This window comes from Theropithecus gelada, chromosome 9 (genome assembly GCF_003255815.1).
Source record: "Theropithecus gelada isolate Dixy chromosome 9, Tgel_1.0, whole genome shotgun sequence".
In the NCBI taxonomy this organism is placed as follows: domain Eukaryota; kingdom Metazoa; phylum Chordata; class Mammalia; order Primates; family Cercopithecidae; genus Theropithecus; species Theropithecus gelada.
In genome coordinates this window covers 85,526,119-85,533,472 of record NC_037677.1, presented here as the reverse complement: position 1 = coordinate 85,533,472, position 7,354 = coordinate 85,526,119, and positions in this window count along the sequence as shown.

The following is a 7,354-nucleotide window of genomic DNA, read 5'->3' as shown; positions in this document are numbered from 1 at the left end:
AAAAGTTAAAGATTACTTACAAAGGAATGATATTTACACCAACAGCAAACATCATCAACAGCAACAGATGTTAAGAAAACATAGTTTAACATTTTTAAAATGCTGAGGAAAATTACAAATGGCCTGGTATAGAATTCTAAACCAAAACAAATTACCATTCAGGAGTGAGCATAGAAAAAATTCTAAATTTCATTAATTATGTGCCTTATTCAGATAGCTGTACAGAAACTGATGATTCAATATCTAAAAAGCACCTGATCTAATCAGAGGTCAGAAGACCCTGTGAGCGTGCCAATAAGAAAGACCAAGATGTTTGAATATGCAATGCTTACAATGTGATCTGTGAACTCCTTCTGCAAATAGCCTTTTTTCTGAAGCTCATGGGTGATCTTTGAGTGATTCTCCTACCCAATATGCCCACCACAAAGAGAACCAGGTTCACCAGAATGAGGATGATTCTGGACCATGAGGTCACCTCAACTCGGGAACATGGCTGTGATCACTGACATGAGAGGTCATGCTTGGGGCCACTAGGTGAAGCCATGAGGAAAAAAGCCACACCACCAAGTACAAAGACTTCTCCATTGCCCTTCTCCCAAAGGAACTAAAAGTTCTTGCTTTGAGTTCACCAAAGTGGAATAGGGTGTTCTCTAACTTAATTTTGACTTGCAAAGTAGAACTTGCACTTCTGGCCATGAAGAATAACTAGTACCTGACGTGCCCTCCTTCTGTCTAGAGATACAAAACTGGAGAGCAGGCAGCACAGACTGTGATCGCTCAGAGAAGAGAAATTAATGAGCAAACCCTGTGATCGCTCAGACTTTCTGCCTAAAGACACTTTCCAGACCATAACACAGGAGGGAACCGTAAGCAAAGCACAACTATCTCACTGACATGCCTACGTGTTGAAATGATGATACTTCGGGACTCATGGGTTAAATAGAATATATTATTAAAATTAAATTTTGGAAAAGAAAGTTGGCCTACTGGCCAGCATGTAGTTAGAATGGATAATATGCAGGAAAGAATATTTCAAAATCCACATTTGGCTTTCTTAACAATAAAACCGAGGGGCGGTTCCAAGATGGCCGAATAGGAAGAGCTCCAGCCTCTAGCTCCCATTGTGAGTGACACAGAAGACGGTGATTTCTGCATTTCCAACTGAGGTACCGGGTTTATCTCACTGGGGCGTGTTGGAAACTGGGTGCAGGACAGTGGGTGCAGCCCACCGAGTGAGAGCCGAAGCAGGGCGAGGCGTCGCCTCACCTGGGAAGTGCAAGGGGGAAGGGAATTCCCTTTCCTAGCCAAGGGAAATTGTGGCACACAACACCCAGAATATCAGGTCACTCCCACCCTAATACTGCGCTTTACCAAGGGTCTTAGCAAATGGCACACCAGGAGATTATATCCCGTGCCTGGCCCAGAGGGTCCCACGCCCACGGAGCCCTCCCTCATTGCTAGCATAGCAGTCTGGGATCCAACTGCAAGGTGGCAGTGAGGCTGGGGGAGGAGCGCCCTCCATTGCTGAGGCTTGAGTAGGTAAACAAAGCAGCAGGGAAGCTCAAACTGGGTGGAGCCCACCACAGCTCAAGGAGGCCTGCCTGCCTCTGTAGACTCCACCTCTGGGGACAGGGCACAGTGAAACAAAAGGTAGCAAAAACCTCTGCAGATTTAAATGTCCCTGTCTGACAGCTTTGAAGAGACTAGTGGTTCTCCCAGGATGGAGTTTGAGATCTGAGAACGGACAGACTGCCTGCTCAAGTGAGTCCCTGACCCCTGAGTAGCCTAACTGGGAGACAGCCCCCACTAGGGGCAGACTGACACCTCATATCTCACAGGGCCAGATACCCCTCTGAGATGAAGCTTCCAGAGGAACAATTAGGCAGCAACACTTGCTGTTCAGCATTATTCACTCTTCTGCAGCCTCTGCTGCTGATACCCAGGCAAACGGGGTCTGGAGTGGACCTCGAGCAAAATCCAACAGACCTGCAGCTGAAGGTCCTGACTGTTAGAAGGAAAACTAACAAACAGAAAGGACATCCACACCAAAACCCCATCTGTATGTCACCATCATCAAAGACCAAAACAGTGCAGAAAAGCTGAAAATTCTAAAAATCAGAGCGCCTCTCCCCCTCCAAAGGAACACAGCTCATCGCGAGCAATGGAACAAAGCTGGATGGAGAATGACTTTGACAAGTTGAGAGAAGAAGGCTTCAGACGATCAAACTTCTCTGAGCTAAAGGAGGAAGTTCGAACCCACAGCAAAGAAGCTAAAAACCTTGAAAAAGATTTGATGAATGGCTAATTAGAATAACCAACGTAGAGAAGTCCTTAAATCACCTGATAGAGCTGAAAATCATGACATGAGAACTATAGTAACCGACTTGATCAACTGGAAGAAAGGGTATCTGTGCTAGAGGATCAAATGAATGAAATGAAGCGAGAAGTTTAGAGAAAAAAGAGTAAAAAGAAATGAAGAAAGCCTCCAAGAAATATGGGACTATGTGAAAAGATCAAATCTACATCTGACTGGTGTACCTGAAAGTGACTGGGAGAATGGAACCAAGTTGGAAAACATTCTGCAGGATATTATCCAGGAGAACTTCCCCAACCTAGCAAGGCAGGCCAACATTCAAATTCAGGAAATACAGAGAATGCCACAAAGATACTCCTTGAGAAGAGCAACTCGAAGACACATAATTGTCAGATTCACCAAAGTGGGAATGAAGGAAAAAATGTTAAGGGCAGCCAGAGAGAAAGGTCGGGTTACCCACAAAGGGAAGCCCATCAGACTAACAGTGGATCTCTCGGCAGAAACTCTCCAAGCCAGAAGAGAGTGGGGACCAACATTCAACATTCTTAAAGAAAAGAATTTTCAACCCAGAATTTCATATCTAGCCAAACTAAGTTTCATAAGTGAAGGAGAAATAAAATCCTTTACAGACAAGCAAATGCAGAGAGATTTTGTCACCACCAGACCTGCCCTACAAGAGCTCCTGAAGGAAGCACTAAACATGGAAAGGAACAACCGGTAACAGCCCCTGCAAAAATATGCCAAAATGTAAAGACCATTGATGCTAGGAAGAAACTGCATCAACTAACGAGCAAAATAACCAGCTAACATCATCAGGACAGGATCAAGTTCACACACAACAATATTAACCTTAAATGTAAATGGGCTAAATGCTACAGTTAAAAGACACAGACTGGCAAACTGGATAGAGTCAAGACCCATCAGTTTGCCGTAATCAGGAGATCCATCTCACACGCAGAGACACACATAGGCTCAAATTAAAGGGATGGAGGAAGATCTACCAAGCAAATGCAAAACAAAAAAAGGCAGGGGTTGCAATCCTAGTCTCTGATAAAACAGACTTTAAACCAACAAAGATCAAAAGAGGCAAAGAAGGCCATTATGTAATGGTAAAGGGATCAATTCAGCAAGAAGAGCTAACTATCCTAAATACATATGCACCCAATACAGGAGCACCCAGATTCAAAAAGCAAATCCTTAGAGACTTACAAAGAGACTTAGACTCCCACACAATAATAATGGGAGACTTTAACACCCCACTGTCAATATTAGACAGATCAACAAGACAGAAAGTTAACAAGGATATCCAGGAATTGAACTCAACTCTGCATCAAGCGGACATAATAGACATCTACAGAACTCTCCACTCCAAATCAACAGAATATACATTCTTCTCAGCACCACATTGCACTTATTCCAAAACTGACCACATAGTTGGAAGTAAAGCACTCCTCAGTAAATGTAAAAGAACAGAAATTATAACAAATTGTCTCTCAGACCACAGTGCAATCAAACTAGAACTCAGGATTAAGAAACTCACTCAAAACCACTCAACTACATGGAAACTGAACAACCTGCTCCTGAATGACTACTGGGTACATAACGAAATGAAGGCAGAAATGAAATGTTCTTTGAAATCAATGAGAACAAAGATACAACATACCAGAAGCTCTGGGACACATTTAAAGTAGTGTGTGGAGGAAAATTTGTAGTACTAAATGCCCACAAGAGAAAGCAGGAAAGATCTAAAATTGATACCCTAACATCACAATTAAAAGAACTAGAGACTGTAATCCCAGCACTTTGGGAGGCCGAGACGGGCGGATCACGAGGTCAGGAGATCGAGACCATCCTGGCTAACACGGTGAAACCCCGTCGCTACTAAAAAATACAAAAAACTAGCCGGGCGAAGTGGCGGGCGCCTGTAGTCCCAGCTACTCGGGAGGCTGAGGCAGGAGAATGGCGTGAACCCGGGAGGCGGAGCTTGCAGTGAGCTGAGATCCGGCCACCGCACTCCAGCCTGGGCGGCAGAGCCAGACTCAGTCTCAAAAAAAAAAAAAAAAAAAAAAAAGAACTAGAGAAGCAAGAGCAAAAACATTCAAAAGCTAGCAGAAGGGAAGAAATAACTAAGATCAGAGCAGAACTGAAAGAGATAGAGACACAAAAATCCCTTCAAAAAAAAAAACCAATGAATCTAGGAACTGGTTGTTTGAAAAGATCGACAAAATTGATAGACCACTATCAAGACTAATAAAGAAAAGAGAGAAGAATCAAATAGACACAATAAAAAATGATAAAGGGGATATTACCACTGATCCCAAAGAAACACAAACTACCATCAGAGAATACTATAAACACCTCAACACAAATAAACTAGAAAACCTAGAAGAAATGGATAAACTCCTGGACACATTCACTCTTTCAAGACTAAACCAGGAAGAAGTTGAATCCCTGAATAGACCAATAACAGGCTCTGAAATTGAGGCAATAATTAATAGCCTACCAACCAAAAAAAGTTCAGGACCAGACAGATTCACAGCCAAATTCTACCAGAGGTACAAGGAGGAGTTGGTACCATTCCTTCTGAAACTATTCCAACCAATAGAAAAAGAGGGAATCCTCCCTAACTCATTTTATGAGGTCAACGTCATCCTAATACCAAAGCCTCACAGAGACACAACATAAAAGAATTTAACACCAATATCCCTGATGAACATCGACCAAAAATCCTCAATAAAATACTGGCAAACCGAATCCAGCAGCACATCAAAAAGCTTATCCACCATGATCAAGTGGGCTTCGTGCCTGGGATGCAAGGCTGTTTCAGTATATGCAAATCAATAAATGTAATCCAGCATATAAACAGAACCAAAGACAAAAAACGCATGATTATCTCAATAGATGCAGAAAAGGCCTTTGACAAAATTCAACAGCCCTTCATTCTAAAAACTCTCAATAAATTCGGTATTGATGGAACATATCTCAAAATAATAAGAGCTATTTATGACAAACCCACAGCCAATATCATACTGAATGGGCAAAAGCTGGAAGCATTCCCTTTGAAAACTGGCACAAGACAGGGATGCCCTCTTTCACCACTCCTATTCAACATAGTGTTGGAAATTCTGGCTAGGGCAATCAGGCAAGAGAAAGAAATAAAGGATATTCAATTAGGAAAAGAAGAAGTCAAATTGTCCCTGTTTGCAGATGAAATTATTGTATATTTAGAAAACCCCATTGTCTCAGCCCAAAATCTCCTTAAGCTGATAAGAAACTTCAGCAAAGTCTCAGGATACAAAATCAATGTGCAAAAATCACAAGCATTCTTATACAATAATAACAGACTAACAGAGAGCCAAATGGTGAGTGAATTCCCATTCACAATTGCTTCAAAGAGAATAAAATACCTAGGAATCCAACTTACAAGGGATGTGAAGGACCTCTTCAAGGAGAACTACAAACCACTGCTGAATGAAATAAAAGAGGACACAAACAAATGGAAGAACATTCCATGCTCATGGATAGGAAGAATCAGTATCGTGAAAATGGCCATATTGCCCAAGGTAATTTATAGATTCAATGTCATCCCCATTAAGCTACCAATGACTTTCTTCACAGAATTGGAAAAAACTACTTTAAAGTTCATATGGAATCAAAAAAGAGCCCGCATTGCCAAGACAATCCTGAGCCAAAAAGAACAAAGCTGGAGGCATCACGCTACCTGACTTCAAACTATACTACAAGGCTACAGTAACCAAAACAGCATGGTACTGGTACCAAAACAGAGATATAGACAAATGGTACAGAACAGAGCCCTCAGAAATAATACCACACATCTGCAACCATCTGATCTTTGACAAACCTGACAAAAACAAGAAATGGGGAAAGGATTCCCTATTTAATAAATGGTGCTGGGAAAATTGGCTAGCCATATATAGAAAGCTGAAACTGGATCCCTTCCTTACACCTTACACAAAAATTAATTCAAGATGGATTAGAGACTTAAATGTTAGACCTAAAACCATAAAAACCCTAGAAGAAAACCTAGGCAATACCATTCAGGACATAGGCATGGGCAAGGACTTCATGTCTAAAACACCAAAAGCAATGGCCACAAAAGCCAAAATTGACAAATGGGATCTAATTAAACTAAAGAGCTTCTGCACAGCAAAAAAAAAAAAAACACACAAAAAACTACCATCAGAGTTAACTGGCAACCTACAGAATGGGAGAACATTTTTGCAATCTACTCATCTGACAAAGGGCTAATATCCAGAACCTACAGAGAACTCAAATAAATTTATAAGAGAAAAACAAACACCCCATCAAAAAGTGGGCGAGGATATGAACAGACACTTCTCAAAAGAAGACATTTATGCAGCCAACAGACACATGAAAAAATGCTCAGTATCACTGGCCATCAGAGAAATGCAAATCAAAACCACAAGGAGATACCATCTCACACCAGCTAGAATGGCGATCATTAAAAAGTCAGGGAACAATAGAGGATATGGAGAAACAGGAACACTTTTACACCGTTGGTGGGATTTTTGTGGAAGACAGTGTGGAAATTCCTCAAGGATCTAGAACTAGAAATACCATTTGACCCAGCCATCCCATTACTGGGTATATACCCAAAGGATTATAAATCATGTTGCTATAAAGACACATGTGCACGTATGTTTATTGTGGCACTATTCATAATAGCAAAGACTTGGAACCAACCCAAATGTCCATCAGTGACAGACTGGATTAAGAAAATGTGGCAAATATACACCATGGAATACTATGCAGCCATATAAAAGGATGAATTCATGTCCTTTGTAGGGACATAGATGCCGCTGGAAACCATCATTCTCAGGAAACTATTGCAAGAACAGAAAACCAAACACCGCATGTTCTCACTCATAGGTGGGAATTGAACAATGAGAACACTTGGACACAGGAAGGGGAACATTACACACCAGGGCCTGTTGTGGGGTTGGGGTGGGGGTAGGGATAGCATTAGGAGATATACCTAATGTAAATGACGAGTTAATG